Raw genomic sequence first — 19,766 nt, forward strand, 5'->3', positions numbered from 1 at the left:
GTTGACAATTTTGGATATTCATCTCCTCTGAGGGCAGTAATTGTTTTATCATACCGAACAAACAGAAAATGTTTGGTTTCAAATTTGCTAAAGCCCTAAGGGAAATAACCCTAGTTTGGGTTGACAATTTTGGATATTCACCTCCTCAGAGGACCATAATTGTATATTATTTACTTCTGCAGAATAGCGCATCAATCATATGATATGCCCATGCACGAAGTAATCGGAAACCTGCAAGACCCGCAGATATTATATCCAATGAGAGGCTTTCTTACAAAATCGTGATGAGATGATGAGAGAATTCATTTACATGCATATACACAAAGGATTCTGTAAACTAATTTGCATACAAAATTGACTTTTATGTTGAATTTTGACTTCTGTCTCCACACAAACTTTACATTACAAAATCACAGGATGCTCACTAATTTAATCAATATTTTGTATACAATTTCAATTTTGAATTTTGTCATTACAAAATTGAAGTAATCATAGACATAGTTTTGTTCGACAAAAATGATTTTGTGAACAAAAAATTGATTTTGATTACATAAAGATCAAGTTCCATTTGGCGTCCCGTACATACTGGATGACTTTTTAGAAATGCCAGTTTCCCTCCTTCGTATAAATCCGGAATGACACCATTCATATAAGAACAGACCGACGGGCGCTTAAAGAAAAACAGAGAAAAGGCGTTAAAATCAATACCCTACCAATGAACCTAGTCCAAACCTCCAGTTTCTTTATCAAGCCTGGCTTGTTAATTAATTCTTTAGATTTATATATGTTATTTTTATGACAGTTTTTGTACTTGTGGTACTTTGTCTTGACTATGTATATCCTGTTCTTCGTTCCAATTTCTTCAAAATGAACATTATTGAGCGCTCAGTTATTGAATAACAGAAAAAAAATATGTCAAACTTTTATCTATCTACTTAAAAAGCACTTAGAATATTGATCATGTCAAAAAATAAGATACTTTAGATGATATTCATGATTTTCTGTTGTACCAACAGTTCGGAAACAGAACAGGTTGTCCGGGAATTGATTTCGTATTTTACAATTTGAGTATAGGCTAAAAACCACCAATTCCACTTTCCATAGGCTTCTATGCTAATTTCACAATATTCAATGGCTTCTCTGGACTTTACCTTAACTTTAACCTGCAGAGGACTATATATCAGCATGATTCTACATATGTCAGCTCACAATCCTCAGAATGGCATGTGGGGTTAGCAGACTTGCAGTGCAGTACTGGTCACCAGAAGTGAAGGGTCTATAAATAGCATGGGAAATCCCAGTGTTTTCACAAGATAGGGGTATATTTAAAAATCATTATGGAGATTAGGCCTCACATCACAAGAAGCAAAATGCACCTATAAAATGTACAGAAATGTTTTTCCTTTCAGAAACTGTTTAAATTTTTTAAATAAGATGAGAACTTTTTTCACAGCACTATGAGGAACAGGGGTAATTTCTGCGTAGGACTATTTTTGCCTACGTTCCAAATGCTCATTGGTTGAATTGGTGGTCTGTAACCTATAATTAGTTACTGTAGTTTTTTTTAAATATGTGAAAACTTGCAACTTCAAACAGATTTTGTAAAGCTCATGTTGCAGATCGAATCGAGAACGTTGTGTTTATTTTATTAGTTATTCGGTAAAGAATAAAAGAATATTTAGATACACATTGTAATATTCTACGGTGTCTTATTATCTCTTAATCATTGAAAACGCACTAAAATGCAACCTTTCTTAGAGGCAATTTAGTTCTGTGATTAAATAGTTAACTTTTGTCGAAAAAAAGTGTTTTTTTCATTTATAAAATTCTATACATGTGACCTTTACATGTTACTTGTTTCCCAACACTTGCAATAAACAATTTCACTTAAATTACTTAACAAACTGAAAGTGTCTTGGGGTCGATTGATCTTTGACCGCTCCTCTAATTAATGCGAGAGTAATCAATGGAACCAAGGCTCTAGCGGTAATCAAAAGAATGTAATCCAGGGACAAAGACCAGACAAGGAAAACAGACATACACAACAAAGAACATAAAGTAACTAAAATAATACATACAAAGTAACAAAAGCAAATGAGCAACTCGGACTCCAATAAAAAACTGGGAGCATGAACCAGGGCACCAGTAGGGTAAGCGTCCTCTGCTTTTCTAGAAACACCCGCCGAGTTGCTCATAAAAAGTCAAGTCCGTGGTAGACGAAAGAGGAAAGGAAAACTATGATACGTTGAACAAATGAGTTTTCATGGCGCAGATAGATACACCGTAACGACCCACAAGTTCACGAAGACGACCATAAAATTTCTGTAGTGATGACTTCAATCTCGTAGCAATACAACCCTGTTCCAGAAGCCTACTTGCTAGAAGTCTAGCGCGATAGAAAAAGTCTGCGTAGTTTCGGCAAGCTCTGGTATAACGTATGAGTTGTGATATGAACAATCCATACGCAGGTGCTGAAGGAATGTTGCCACAGATCAAAGGAAAGTTGACAATTCTGAATGAAGTCATTACGTTTGTCGTAAAGTTTGGTCAATAGTTTTCCTTTACCATTGATTTCTAAGCGTATGCAAAATAGCAGAAAACTTTACCATTTGTCACTTTGATAAGTACGATATTCTAAAACTATATTGATTTATCTTTCCATTGACATATGATATAGCCGTCTACCCCCTAGGCCCATTAAACTCGAAAACTAAAGCACTTTTTGATACCTGTCCGCGGCACTAATATTTGAGGTGCTATATAAGCTCGCAAGATAAGGCGATTGTTTAGCACTTCCAATGGTCATTTTTATCAGCAAAAAGATGCAATTTGATTTTCTTGTGACAAGGAACTAGTAGGTGTAAGTGCCCTTTTCTTTTCTGGAAACACCCGGCGGGTTGCAATGAAAAAAGTCAAGTCCGGGGTAGACGAAAGATGGAAGGAAAACTATGACACATTGAACAAATCTGAACTTCTGTAGTGATGACTTCAATCTTGTAGCAACAACCCTGTCCCAGAAGCCTTATTGTAAGAAGTCTAGCGCGATACAAAAAGTCTACGTATTTACTGCAAGCTCTGGCATAACGTATGAGTTGAGCTCTGGCATAACGTATGAGTTATGATATGAAAAGTCCATGCGCAGGCGCTAAAGAGATGTTGCCACAGATGAAAGGAAAGTTGACAATACGGAATGAAAAGTCATTAGGTTTGTCGTATAGTTTGGTCAATAGTTTTCTTTTACCATCGATTTCTAAGTGTAGGTCGCCCCGTGCAGGTCCGGGTGTTAAAAGAATAGGCCTGCAGCAGCGCTAAGCTTGTCGTATAAGGCGACTAAATAGTGTTCAGAAACCTAGCTAGGCGCTCTGCCCACAGAGCAACTGGGATGTGTGCCCCAGGTGGTGGAATGGGGTACCCCTGGCGTGTTACATGATGGGGTTGTCAGGCTATAATACGGAAAACCTGACCGCAAACCATAGTGGTGCACCGTGTTGGGAAGGATGCCACATTCCTCGCACGTTAAAGAACCCTGCTGTGGTATTCGATAGGAGTAGGAACCTTTGCGCTCCGCCACAGGAGGCTAAATTGCCCGACCTTACCCATCCCCCCTTTTTCCAGTGGCAATCAAAATTTGTCGACCCTATTATCCTTGTGACCCATCCTTTCTTTCTTTTTCATTTCATGTTCATTTTATCATCCATTTCATGTTCATTGTCTAAATATAGCTGAAATACTGCTGCTCGGACGTTAAACCCCAACAACAACTAAGTTTAGGTCAAGATATGAGGCTGACTTCACAGTGTCTGTAGTATCCTTTATCTCCAGTTCATTGGGGTAGATGCGATGTATCAAATTCCCGAAACTAGGATTGTTGAACGATAATACGTCATCTATATAGCGGAAACTGACATTCAGCTATAAAGTTAGCCTCATAGGAGTGAAGGAATTGGTCAGCAAGTAGAGGGGCACAATTTGTTCCCATTGGAGTGCCGACCGTTTATTGAAAAACGCGTCCACCACACTGGACAAATATTCCAGCATTTTGATAACATCTCCTTCGGTATATTTGAAGATGATTTTGGAATTATTTTTTAAAAAGTATAAGGAATCTCTACCAAAGGCTACATATTTGTATCTAAGTGTATCGTCTTTTTTGGAGTAACAACAATGTATATTGTTTTTTTATTCGGGATTTTAACTGGGTATGGGGAATAGAAGTATAAAGAGTTGAAAAAATCATAGGTTTTAATGTTATCGTACTCTAATAATAATCTTGAATTGAGAGTTTTCAGAAGATCTATCGATTTTTTTCAGGATCCACATTGAATTAATACCACTACTGGAGTAACATGTGTCGTGGGAGAACTTGAGACAATTTTTGACAGCTGTGAGTATAGAAGTTAGAAGTTTTGAAAAAAGGTTTGGTGGTACATTTTGTAGATCCAGCTATGTAGCGTTGTTTGTATGGTAGATCACTTAGGTCAGCTAACGAAGGTCTGATACAACAACCAAATGATATAAGAACTAAAACTTACGGTGAACGGTTTTGATAGAGCTGGCATCACGCCGTGGAACGATCTTCCAGTTCATTTACGAATGAACAATGATCGCTCTCCCGTTTCTGAAAAGGCTTAAAACTCATATTTTCAGACTGGCATTTGTCTGAATATAGCTGAAATATTGCTGCTCGGACGTTAAACCCCAACAAACAAACAAATCAGACTGGCGTACTGAGATGTTTAAATGACTGTGATTATATTTTCTGTTAGAATGACTGTGATGGTTCATATTTTTATTTCAAGAACTGTAATAATACTTTTATTTTTGTGTTTATAGACATATATTTGATTTTTTTTCCCAAGAGATAATTGTTCCCTATTTAACAAGCTGTTTCATTTTTGTATAATCATAATCGTTTTGTATTCATTATTTATTTCTTCTTTTAAAACAAACCTTTTTTATTATAATTTTAATAATATCATATTTCACTTCTCGGATTTCAAGTCGCTAATATTGTTAGCGACTTCTTACACACGTGATTTCAGTACTTAATATTCGCATATGATTTGCATAAATATGTAGTTATACGCCACATATTCCTGCAGATCCTCGCCGTGTTCACCGCCATAGCATCACAGTTCTAGTTTCATACGAGATAAAAATGTACCTCTTAAGTATCATACACGTGTGTTCTACGTGTGTTTCTTGCTTTTACGAGAACGTGAAGTTTATTGTGCACTATACAGTTACATTAAGGCGCACTGTTTCGAACACCAAGTTACCCCGGTCAAATTTTGTAAAACTTAATATTAAAAGTTGAAATTTGGTGGATATATTGTTTAAATGTAATTAAACATTTATACATAGACAGATGTAATATATGTAATGGTAAACAGGTGTAATTTAAATGAAGAATGGTATCCGAAACGTTTCAGTCCCCTACCGTATTAGCTTCTCTCCTCAGCATCAGATGGCTGATTTTCAAAATGCCTTATTTCGTACGAACTTTTGGAACTAAAATTGTAGAGAATGAATCGAAAAAGGTCTTATCATTTTTACCCTTTTTCCACCTACTCCATGCATGCTTTCATCCTGTGGTAGTGTCTAAGTGCCTGATATTTTATAAAACATAGTAATTGGCTGTTAGTTTTGGAGAGGCACCCCTGAGTTGTACTAAAACTCAGTAATATTTTTTTTCAGTATGTTACCATGGCTACTGGATTTTATAACAGTAATCACTAAATTACTTATAAATGACTTGAACCTCCACACACCAAGGATTTCAAAAATATGCACTTTTTTATGACAAAACACTAGAAATTTCTGTGCGGACTCCCTCAAAACAGCTTTATTTCAACAAAATGAGACCAAATTTTCAGAAATGACCTAACTGTATTGTACTACCTTACATGAAATGATCGGTTAGTTTTGAACGTAACCCAGTTTCCGATTCAGACACTGAGGATCGTTACAAGACTATATAGGTCATATGCATTAGCACGCCCCGATGTTTTTGAATATTCATTTGAATATTCATTGCCAGCTGCTTAATCTGGATCCTAAGCTGGTTCCCTGGTCAATATCATAAGCGTGTATTTTTCTGTATTAGAACGGAAAGTTTTACATTAAAAGATAAAATGATAGGTTAGTATTGAATTTATGTAATATTACCCAGCTCCCGATTCAAACACTGGCGTTCGTTACAATTGATTATACAAAGGTCATTTATATATTATCAGGACACCAATATCTATATATAGCCATTGCCAGTTGTTAAATCTTGATCCGGATGGATGATTGAAAACATTCGGGTCATGACGGTTACGAAAAAGTAAATAATATCAAGGGAACCAAGATTTTAGCGGAAGTCACCCGATTTTAGAGCATATCGCATTTGTACCATTTCGGATGTTTAAAGTAAAGCCAAAATAATTGACAGTGAATATGTGACGATTAGCGACTTTGAAGAATTCAGTCTTTGATTTATTCTCGTGTTTTGTTTTGTAATGTATTATGTTATTGTTATGTGCATTGTGATTTTAATTATGTTTTAGCGCTCAGAGAAATTTTTATTAGATAAGCGCTATATAAATGATTTGTAATAAATAAAGTTTCCTTACAGTTTTGACTCAAGATGACTTTGGTAAGACCTATCATACGAATCATTTCAGAAATTGAAAGTTTCTTTCTATCTATTATAGTTTTCGAGAAATTGGCTGAAAACTGTAAAAGAAAAAAGATGTCATTTTTCATCTTTCAAGGGCAGTAACTCTTACAAGTAGTCGTCTGACAACTTTGATTCCTGGAGACTTTTGTAGGTCTTATAATATATAATTCAGCAATTGAAAGGATTTGGCTAATTAAAACGGTTTTGGGGATAAAATATGCAAAAGTCTGCTGTCTGACCCCTATGTTCTATTTTTAGTAATGGCAGTCATGTTTTAACTTGACTTTTGTGCAAAAAAACCCAAGAAACATTCATACCATACATATTTGGTTCCAATTGGTCAAGTATTGTCAGAGGAGAAGATTTGTTTAAAGAAATGACATTTAAAATAGCAAAAAAAAAACGTCGAAAAGGGGCAATAACTTCAACACGGCTGAACAGATTAAAATGAAAAATTAACCACAGATAAATCTCATCATGGTTGAACACTTAAATTGAAGTCAGAATTTGGCTAAACCTAACGGTTTTGGAGATATATGCGAAAAACTACTGTCTGACCCCCATGTTCTATTTTTAGTAACAGTGGTAATGTTTTTGACGAATAAAAAATATAAAAATAACATTTGTGCAAAATATCCTAAGGAACATTGATACCAAATTCGGTGTTCCAATTGGTCAAGTAGTTTCAGAGGAGAAGAGTTTTGAAAAAATGTTAATGGACGACGACGGACGAAGACGACGGACGCCAAGTGATGGCAATAGCTCACCTGACCTTCGGCTAGGTGAGCTAAAAATTAAAAATGATATGAACCATAATACTTCAAAGAAAACTAAAAAGTGGGACAATGCTAATTTGAAGAATACGTAGAAAATGTAGATGTAGAAACGTTAATAGATAGATTACTGAAATAGACTTTCTTTCTCATAAAAATATAAATGAACTGGCCAAAAAAGACAATCGATGTCATTATTCAACCGGCAGATATGTTTTTGGTACTTTTACAAATAGTGGGAAATGTAGGAACAAGCATGTTAAAAGTAATACTGAACATAAACCTTGGTTTAATCAGAAAGAAGTGAAAAACTTTTCGTGTAGCAAAAAGGCGTTTTATGTACGATCGCTCAGTAAATCACAGGGAATATTTTAGAAATGTGAAAAAAACTTATAAACGTGAGATGTGTAGAGTAATGCTCAATCACAGAAGGGTTACATGTATGAGAAAAAAATGAATTCCCGTCAAAAAGGGAATAGCAAAGAATTTTTGAATATCATTAATACAAAATATCTTCTTCAAAAATTTCAACTGATGAATTCCATAAATTCTTTTAAGACCTAAACAATGCCGAATGATATGAGGATAATTTACAAGACAGTAGTGGCAATGAAGAGTTGATTTGGAACTAACTCATAAATTCCGAGATTACTGGAATTTTTAAATGCATTAAATGATTAAAGAACGGAAAGGTATCTGGTGAAGATTTTTTAATTAATGAATATATAAAAAGTGCGTCTAAAATAAAAACGTGATATGCGTGATCCTAGAAATTGCAGACCCATTAAATTTTTGAATTGCATGTATAAACTTTATAAAGCACCTTTCTGACTTATCACGTGATATAGATATAGAACAAGATAAATATATGGAACTTCTTATTTTATCATATGTTGATGATAGTGTATTGTTAGCCTAATCTGGAAAAGATTTACAGAAAGTTCGATATTTTGAATTATTTTTGTATTATGTGGAAGTTACAAGTAAATGTTGATAAAAGCAAGATACTTATTTTTCTGGAGGTAGAATTTGTAATTTTGTAACAGAACTCGATTGACCAATTCCAACAATATTGGCATCCTAATCCTCCAAAATCTCTAAATTATAGAATCTATAAAAAAACACCTTGCTTGCCGGTGATTGTATTTGCCCAATGTTTTATTTCTCTCAATTATATACGTACATGTAAGTCCGAAGAATATCTCCCTAATTCACCATAAATCATAAAATCTGGTGCAGATTTCTTTGCATTTAGAAGAATTTTGCAAAATTTTAGACACTTCAATTATAGTATTGTTGCCTGTGCCCCTATCTTCACACCCATATAAAAGAATTGGCTGGATAATTATATCAAATAAGTCCAACTGTTATTAAATAGATAGATTATGTAATCTCCGTTCATGCATCTTCAATACATCGTACATAGCTCTGATAGCCTAATCTGCATTGTGCTTTTTGGCTTTTATCGTCATATATAAATGATAAGCGGATACAAATTCTACCTCTAGAAAAAAATGAGTATCTTGCTTTTGTCAACATTTACTTGTAATTTCCACATATTACAAAAGGCATTACTTGTCGGCACTCGGTCTTGGGTACTTTTTTCTCTGAAAATTGTCATAACTCTGAGTTACATAAATAAAAAGTGTCAAGCCTGATAAGGTTCCTTTATATGTCGGTTTATTTTACTTTCTTCATTTGACTATGTGGAAATAAAATGTGTATAGTTAGAATCTCGTCTATTTTAAGGTTTGTAAAGTGGAACTGATTTCGATTATAATAGATTTTTGTTTAAAACCATAGAAACTGATTTGTTCAACATGTCATAGTTTTCCTTTTCTCTTTCGTCTACCCTGGATTTGACTGTTTATGAGCAACTCGGCAGGTGTTTCTAGGAAAACAGAGGACGCTTACCCTACTCGTGCTCCTGGTCCATGCTACCAGTTTTTAGTTGTCTCTGAGTTGCTCATTTACTTTGTTGCTTTGTACGTATTATGTTGGTTATTTTATGTGTGTCTGTTTTCCATGTCTGTTCTTTGACTCTGCATTACATTCTTTTGATTTCCGCTAGCATCTTGGTTCTCTTGATAACTCTTTCAAAGTTCTGTACACTTGCATATATTTGTATCTTTTATTTGTTTGTTTAATTAAAAAAGGAAAAGCTAAATTGATATTTTATTTTTAATCTATATACTTTGTAAATTACTTGAATTGGACTTGACTATGTGGAAATAAAATTTGTACAGTTTGAACCTCGTCTATTTTAAGGTACTTCTAAGACTCCCATAGAAATCGCGCAATTTAAACAAGCGCGTTTGCCTACAAAAAAAATGAAATACTAAATACCGTAATATCGGTTACATCCAGTGAAAAGACCAGTTTACAGCACAATAATATCAAGAAATAATTTTCTTATATCTTGAATTCCATTTATTGATAGTGAATAGCAATAAATCTGATATCAGAAAACTGATTTCATTATATAAAAATAAATCAATTTCTGATATCGCAAATTAGATTATTTTAAAATACCAAAAACATCAACTATGAGAAAGACATAGGCGGACCCCAAAAAGTCCCTTCCATTTTATACAAAAATGATTTTTATTATCATAAAATGTAATTTTTATATCATATCATAAAACTTTTTGAGATATCCTATAAAACATAATCATGTAAAAATGAATGTATAAGATATCATTTTTCGTTGGCCGGGAAGAGACCGATTTATTTGAGCCGCAAATCCTCTGAAACCATACAAGGTCGAATATATTTGTGATATGAGGTATAAATGTAGTGTTGTGTGCTTCATAAATTTGTCTTTAAAACAATTTTTTTTTCTATGGAAAACGCAATTTTTTTGGAAAATATCCAAAGTTGAAGACCGTCATTGGTCCGGTTGTTATAATAATTCTTAAAGGACAAAGTACACAGTAGTATCAGAGGGAAGTGCTTGAGTAGCAATAGGTTTTAAACTTGTTCCTGATTTATACCCCAAAATCGGGGCCTGTTAGCAAAAGTACTGGAGGATTAATCTCCGTTAAAAAGTAAACATGCTTCTGTAGAACAATAAGCATGTATTTCACTTCACCTTCTACCTGTGACTAAAGAAGCAACGTGTGTATGTTACAAATTTTAGATCTTCCAGTATGCAGGTTCAACGAGCAGACAAAACCATACCAAAATTCTACTGTAGAATTAGTTTCTGTTTCTGTCATCAAACTTTCTCATCAAATTACTCAAATGGTCATTCTTATAGAAACCAGGCCCACCTGAAATAATGAGGGTCCTATAAATTTCAGATTTGTAACTCTTCATAGTGGAAAGAACCAGATTCTTTTCTTCAAAAAGAAAAAAAAAACAAGAACATCTACTAATTGGTGTACTGACATATTGAACACCCAACACCGGAGACTGCCTACTGAGCATCGTATAGGTCTTCGAAGACTGTCTGTCAGCCTTACAGATGTGTCTGGAAGCATTTCTGACGAAGACTTTCCCAGAGAGTTACCACGCGTGAAAATGAAGGTTTTCTAGATAAAGATGCAGAAGTCATTACTTGAACTGGGACAACAGATTTATTCATGGCGGGAGGAGTGGATTTGCGTTAGGCAGTTGCAGTAGAACTGTGAACCATGCCTGTCTTGCATATGCTGAAACAATCAGAAAGACCCAACAAGACTGTTCGAAGTACCTGGGAGAGAAACCTGAAAAAGGGAAATGCGTTGGCAACCACTCCGTTCCAAAACGTATATTTTCATCTTCTACAAAAGCTTGAGGATCTGGTTTTGGAGACACAAATTTTGATTCATTTAAGTTGCAAACAGGTCGAAGTTAGGACGACTCCAATGTAGGCAGATATTTAGAAAACAACATCCCAGATGAAGTTTCCTCTCCGTGTTGACAGGAGCTAGAGACCTCGCTAAGCTACCCAGCAATAAATAGAGATGACCTGGAATATGTCGGATAATAAAGTGAATCTGGAATAGAGATTGACATCTTTTCACAGAAAAAAATAGGTTGTAACCTCCCTGATTCTGAAGATAATCCACAACTGCTGAGTTTTCTGAAGTTCTGAAGTTAGAATAAGATGATTTAGATCATCATTGAAAGAAATGAAATAAAACAAAAAGAGGTGCTCTCATGTCCAACAGGTTGATGTTTTTTTTAGCACGAGACTTCTAACCTGAAAAGGTTTTTCCCTCGCAAAAAACTCCGTAACCGAGAGGAGGAGGAGGTGTCTGTGTAAAGAGTTATCGATAGAGTTGAAAAGGAACGGAGAGCTCATTAAAGATCATTTTCTGTACAAACCACCATTGAAGATGGGGTAGAGAGTAGGAGGACTGCTTCCCAATCTTGAGAGTCTTGGGTCCAGTGTTCCAGGAGATAAAACCGAAGAGGGGGAATATGAAGGCATCCAAGTGGAACTACATACACTATGGTGATATCATTTGATTTCAATGATGTAAATGATATGGAAATAATGGAAAAATTATCCGAAATTGAAGAGTATGTTTGTCTTCAGCTGGAGTATGTGGCAGAAATATAGGAGTCACAGACATAGGAGGAGGCATTTGCAATATACGATTCCTAGATTTCGTAATGTTCTTCTCTTTGAAAGAAACCGTAGTACAATTGGGATTAGAAGTATGACCTTCTTACCCACTTTGCTCTTCTTTGGAGCTGAGGGACTGGAAGCACGACCAGAAAACACAGAACGTTTTCAATTTGACACTTTAACATTTACTTAAACTGGCTGAGGGATTGATTGGTTGATTGTTAGGGTTTAACGTCCGAGCAGCAATATTTCAGCTATATTCAGATGATGAACATGAAATGGATGATAAAATGAACTCGAATGATGATGAAATGAAAAAAGGGATGGGACACAAGGAAACTGGCTGTGGATGTTTGCTAGCCAATCATGACGGTCTTTAACAGAAGACCAAAATCTTGTCTTTCAGGAGAGAGTCTTGGACAGGTTATGTAACAGAGGGTTTCTCTAAAACTTCAGTTCCTTTAAAAAGAGAGAGTTCATAAGGTAAAATTGAGAACCACCCTCTTTACACTGGAGTAAGAAACATACTACATTAAGAAACTAGTAAGCACTGTCAAGCACATGAGAACCAATAAGTTCTTCCTCTTAGCCCAAATGAATTGCTAAAGACGAAGGCCATCAAAGTAGCAGAGGACTTATCACAGGTATGAGTTGTCTGTGGAGAAACCATGGATCTCGTAATCATAACTTCTTGAATAAAAACAGGAAAAGAAGAGGTACCAGCTCCAGGAAACTTGGAATTACATGAAGGGACGTCAATGAAAAATTAGTCAAACCTGACCTTATCTACCAAGAGTACTGACAGAACGTGCTTAGACTCAGGAAAGGATTTATATGAAGCTGTCGATTCCTTGATAAGACCACATGAGGCCTCAAAAGAAGATACATTTTTTCTCAAATCTAGAAGGATATGGTAAATTCATTAGAGTTTTTTTATCAAGCGAGAATAAACTCTGGCCTTGAAATCATCCATAGAGAGACTGTTCTTCAGACCCGCGTGGAGTAAGATTCTTCTAAGTAGGCGCTACAATATATAGAAGAGGTAAATTTTCATCTTTGGAAAAAAACTCTCTTCCTCAGGCCCGGAGCACCTAAAAAAAGCATCTTCCCCCTCATTCTCCCAAGGATTTAACAGATTTAGAGGAATAATGATTTATAACAGCCCTTGAAGAAGTAGAAATGGTTTTCAAAGCTACAAGTCTGAATGACAAACTGAAACAAAAAAAGACAAATACTTTGGTATCATGGTCAAATACATGTAATTTTACAATATGCTCAATTCTGTCTGGTAGATCATTCATAGATATATTTGTGTGTATGGAACGCCTAAACTATCTGGTGAGATACACATTTGTTTACGTGTTGTCAATTTTATGTTACTTGCTGTGGTTTTATAATTACATGTGGTCATTTTGTATTTACGTTATGTAGGAACATCTTTATATTATGTTGTTTTGTCTTTACGTTCTGCCATTTCGTCTTTACCTTCTCTCGTTTCATCTTTACGTTCTGTTGTTTTATGATTACGCTATGTCAACATATATTTACGTTTTGTGGATTTATCTTTACGTGCTGTGGTTTTCTTATAACGTGTGGTCGTTCCATCTTTATGTTATGTCGATGTTACTTTATGTGCATTTTCTTTTCTTTAAGTGCAGTGATTTCTTCTTTACGTGATGTGGACAAAAATTTCATGATGACGTGTGACCCCGGAACTATTCGTTCGTGTAAACTTCAAATCAGTCCCTAAAAGGCAAAATTGGCGTCACAACGCCGATTAGAAAAATGCTGAACGAAATACACTTGGATAGTCTACCCAGTCACCCTTGAGTATTTATTCTATAGTAAAAAAAATAGTTTATTTGTTATTAACGTTCAATATTATCACAATTGATACATCTGGGATTCTGTTGGTGACTTGTGGCTATTTTCGTAGTCAGAATATATATTTTTTTTGATTCCTAGAACATGGGAATTTCGACTCCCGCGAAAATTTGTGTAAATTCGACTCTACAAGTTATTGCGTGACTAAATTTAATTTTCTACATTAATAAACCACCAAAACTAATTTTCAAGAAAGAATTTTCAAAAAATGTTAAAGATATTACCCATACCCCAAGAAAACTGGTCTCAATATCAAACACACTTCTCATTCACAGCATACCGACACTGTGAAACTCATATTTTAGGCATTCATAATTAAGATAATGATTTACTTAACATATCTGATAAATTCAGGCGTTTGAATTTCTTTTCAGGATTGCAGTTACTATAAAATTAAGATAAGGGGAATTTACAGAGTTTCAGAAATTTTTCTTTATCACCCGTTATCATCTTTCTTCAGAATACTGTAGTTTAAACAAGTGTTTGTGTGATACAGTGCATGTATATAGTGTCTAAGCTTTCAAATGAGCCCAAATAATAATAACTGAACTTTTCCAAGTCAAATAAGGTGAGAAATTACCACCCCTACCATGAAAAAAATACCTCAACATGAACCAAAATGTTAGTTTTAAGTTTATTAACAGTGTACAATAGGCATGCTGGTTGCTATTGTTTTCATCATCGATATTTCCAACATCACTGCTCATTTCATGAGCGTATTATTTTAATTTCAAAGCGACAATAATGTGTTTTTCGTAAAAAAAGGGGAATTTTCGGAAATTAATTTTTCTTCCTTTTCACTTTTTAATTTGCACATTTTTTAAATACCGTACTTCAAAAAAAGCTTTGTAAATAAATACTACTATATAGTTTAGTAGCTTTCTGGTGAGCCTAATTGAAATTTTCCAAGTCAAGTTAGTGCAAGAAGTGCCCCCTACCCATGAAAAAAATACCTCAACATGAACCAAAATGTTAATTTTAGCATATAATCGATGTTAAAAAGACATACTTGGTACTAGTGTTTTAATTATCGACGTATTCAATATATCAACTCATTTCAGGGGCGTATTGTTTCCAGTTTCAATATGAAAATAATGTGTTTTTCATAGTAAAAAAAAAAGAGGGGATTTTTTTTTTTTAAATTCATATTTTCTCCCATTTTAAAACCTGTTATGTGCAATTTTTTGAGTACCGTTCCAGACATGCCTTTGCATATCTAAACATATTTATTTAGCATCTTAGCTTTCTAATAAGCAAAGGCGATGGTCCGTATTAAGGTATTTTTATCATGGGTAGGGGTCAATTTTTGCAATAACTTGACTTTGAAAAGTTCAAGTACATGTACTTATATCTTGGGCTCATTACAAAGCTACTACACTTTATAGTTGTATTTTAATATAAAAATTAAGCTCTTTTAATGTACCGTATTTGAAAAAAAAATACGCCAATTAACGGTGAAATAAAAGAAAAATGAAATTCCGGAATTTTCACTTTTTATGAAAAAACACACTATTGTCGCCTACGCTCCTGAAATTGGCAAATACGTTGGATGCATCGATAATGAAAGCAATCGCCCGCAGCATGCCCAGTGTACGCCGTTTATATGTTAAAAAATAACGTTTTGGTTCATGCTGAGGTATTTTTTCATGGGTAGGGGTGGTAATATTGCACTAACTTTACTTGGAAAAGTTCAAATATTAATTACTTACCGATTTGAAGGCTTAGACACTACAAATCTACTGTATCACACAGCATCTTGTTTAAACTACGGTATTCTGAAAAAAAAAGATAACGGGTGATAAAGAATAGTTTTGAAATTATGTAAATTACACTTTTTACGATTTTATAGTAACTGTAACCCTATAAAAAAATCACACGCCTGAATTGTTCAGATATTTTGGGTAAATAATTGTCTTTTAAATTATGAGTCGGTATGAATGAGAATGTTAATGAGAATTATGTTCGATACTAAGTTTTCTCGGGGAAGGCGTTAAATTTTTAAACATTTGAAAAAAATCCTTCTTGGAAATCAATTAATGGTGGTTTATTAATTCAGAAAATTTAATTTCTATCGAATTATTCAAAATTTGATACTTTTTAGTTGAGTAATATCTTTAAAGTCAAAGTTATGCGACTTTTAACGGGAAAATTGAAATTCCCATTTTTTGCATTTTTTATTTTTATTATTATTTGTTTAGTTTTATAAATTCTGACTACGAAAATCGCCAAAAGTCACCAACAGAATCCAAGAAGTATCAGTTGTGAATACCCGAAAATAAATAACAAATAAGCTATTTTTTCTGAAGAATAAATACTGTAGGGGTTTAGAGATTGAAAAATATGTCAATTTAAGCGATTTCTATGAGACATAGTTCCATTGTGTTCATTTTGATACAAACCCCAAGTGTTACAGCAACTTTCTTGATATCATTGTAAAGCTGAGGCATATTGATTCATACATATGTGAATTTACTTAGTTTTGCAGAATAAAAAGAAGTTAGAAGTATAAAAAACGTAAACAAGACGCTCCAAGGACCCTAAATAGCTCACCTAGTTAATTTATTTTCAAGGACAACTCTAACAAGGAGCTGTCCAACAATTTTTACTCAATGAACACTTTGGTAGGATTTATCAGAAGGATCCATTTATCAATTGGACGTTTCATTCTATCTATTGTAGTTTTCAAGATATTGGCTGAAAACTGCTAAAAACATATTTTTTTTGTCTTTCAAGAGCAATAAATTTAACAAGGAGTCATCCAACATGTTTGATCCCCACAAACATTTGTAGGTCGTATCATAAGGATCATTACAACAATTTAAAGTTTTATTCTATCTATCATAGTTTTCAAGATATCCGCTAAAATCTGTAAAAAAAAAATTATTTTTCACCTTTCAAGTGCAATAACTCTTACAAGGAAACGTCTGACAACTTTTTTCTCCGTGGAGACTTTAGTAAGCCTTATAATAAGGATTATTTCAGCAATATAAAAAAAAATTGGCTAAACTTAACGGTTTTGGAGATATATGCAAAAAACTATTGTCTGACCCTTATGTTCTATTTTTAGTAACGGCGGTCATGTTTTTCAACAAATTAAAACTCCCCACGTCAGTTCTATGCAAGATACCACAAGGAACATTCATAACAAGTTTGGTTGCAATTGGTCTAGTAGCGTCAGAAAAAAATTTTTGGAAAGAAACAATTTAAACATTAAAAATAGCAAAGAAACATCGAAAAATGGCAATAACTCCATAATGGCTTAACAGATTACAACGAAAATTTGACCACAGATAGATTTAAACATGCAAAACACTTTTAGTCTGTCAAAATGTGGCTAAATCAAACAGTTATGGAGATCTTTGGAAAAAATACGGTATGGCCCCTATGTTCCATTTTTAGTAACGGCGGACATGTTTTTCGACGAAACAAAAATTCCCATTTCAGTTCTATGTAGGATACCATAAGAAACATTCATACCAAGACCCCAGGTTATACGAAAACCACAGCACGTAAAGATAAATTCACATAACGTAAATTTATGTTGAAATAGCGTAATCATAAAACGACAGAACGTAAAGACGAATGACAGACGGTACAGACGAAATGGCAGAATGTAAAGACAAAACGACATAATGTAAAGCTGTTCCTACATAACGTAAATACAAAATGACCACATTATGGCGGAGCCTCGCATTTCCTACCCGTTCCGTCGCCTCATCACATATCTTCAATAATTTTCGACAATGTACCTATATTGTATATGTTACCCTTATCATTACCTCTTTATATACATAAATTATCGTTCGTCCTTATAGTCTCCTTCGATTGGATGATCTAATTATTCTAATGTTTTTCGCGTGAATCTACTTTCTTTAGTCATTTGTCTCCTTCTTTCCCCTTTTTATCACAGGTACTTGGGTCGGGATTATTATTATTTTTTTTTTGCAATATAAGAAAAAAAAAGACAACTTATGTTGTAACACTAAACTGTAATAACATATGCTGTCGTTTTTTTTTCTTATATTGCAAAAAAATATATCCCGACCCCAAGTACCTGTGATCTCACATGGCATTACAATGGCATCGTAAATGCTGGGAGAAAACGGACCTTGAAATGACTTATCCACTACCAATTGTGCAAAAATATTGGTATAGATGATTAATATCCGACAAGAAATTATTAAAATATGTTAATGATCAGTTAAAAGCTTATCCGTTAATTCGGATTTCCCGAGGCTGAGTTTAGTCAATCTAGTTCAACTTTCAAGTTCGAAGGATTCAGACAGGGAAACTTTTGTTATATCAATCAAGAAACGGATAATGGGTAGCAAAAATCACAAACATTATTCAATTGTCGGATGCATTTGATTCTTTTAAGTAGCAGTCTTTGTAAGAATCATGCAAAATCTGAAAATTGTGATACACCCCAAAAAAGGCTACATATTTTTATTTTTGTAATTAAGTTGTTTTATGGGTCAATACTATGAAATGTGTAATTATTCATTCAAATCTGCCTGCTCTTAGGAGATAATCAACATTGAAAATCCAATAGATTCTATTGTATTTGAGTGTCATTTACAGAGTTATCTCCCTTAATTTTCAAATATACAGTGTATTCTATATAATTTTTATCTCCTCAGAACACGGGTTATATGAAAAACTGAATGTTAGTATCTGTTTACTATGGCAATTCAAACAAAATATCAAAAATAAAAATATGTAGGCTTTTTACCCATGAATCACATTTTGCATGAATCTTAGCTGGAGTGCTACTTAAGAATATGAAAAAAGAGCACGAAAAGAACAATAATAATTCTGAATTAGTGGTTTCTTCAAGGCCAAAAACAAAATATCCGAACGGCTGTCAATGATCTAAATTGCATTGAAGTACGCGTATGAACAAATTATATTTGAAGATACGAAATTTCATATGTTTATCGCAGGAGAGATGGCTATTATTGTTTATTGGTAGATTGAATTTGTTGAAGAAAATTTCTTATTACTATTATTAACTATATGGATGGAAGGCTTTGTTATAATTCTATGCTGTCTGGATTTGGCAAAAAATAAGTGGCCGGATGATACTACTGACATTGAGACTTTTTTTTTGCAGTAGATTAGGTAACCAGCCTGCTAGTAGTGTTAAATTGACGTCCTTTCGGTTTTGTTCTAATTTTAAGTAAAAGAAATGTTTTATTCGGCTGCTCGTGATAAGGAAGGTAAGGAGACTAGGAATATGCAACATATATGTGCTTTTTGCGTATTGAAAGATTACAAACAATTGCCGCATGCAGAACAAGATCCATCTTGTCCTCGTTATGACTACATGACAGTGAATTGGAGAATGTTTGCCAGATAGAATTTTGCAAAAATATGTGAGGGTTTAGCATGCTTACAGCATATTTTTGGTGAACATGGTATTGGAAAACTTGTACGTTTAAATGATCAGGTAAAAGTTCTGGTATGCCAAATGATTCCTGTATACTCAAAGCTGAATATACGATATAATAGAACTATGTTTCCTATGTACCATGATTCAGATGTATTTAATTTTTCAGAATATAATTTTTCATCGACGTGTGAGGGCCCTGTGAGGGTTTGTCCGTACAGAAAATCATGCTGGAGCAAGAAATTATTCTGACGAAATGAAAAGGGCGAACCCTGAACAGAATTGGCAAACATAGATACTAAATCAAGCTTGATACAGCTCTGAATTTGATTGTGATTAAATATTTCGACATAAGAGATCGCTGGTAAAGGAAATCTATTGACCCAATATACAAAAAACGCGACGAGTTTTCATTCTGATTTGTCAACTTTCCTTTCATCTGTGGCAACATCTTTAGCATCTACATATCGAGTTTTCTTATCACAAATCATACATTAA

This window comes from Perna viridis, chromosome 2, assembly GCF_037379345.1.
Source record: "Perna viridis isolate PV_CMFRI_1.1 ecotype Kerala chromosome 2, ASM3737934v1, whole genome shotgun sequence".
Lineage (NCBI taxonomy): Eukaryota > Metazoa > Mollusca > Bivalvia > Mytilida > Mytilidae > Perna > Perna viridis.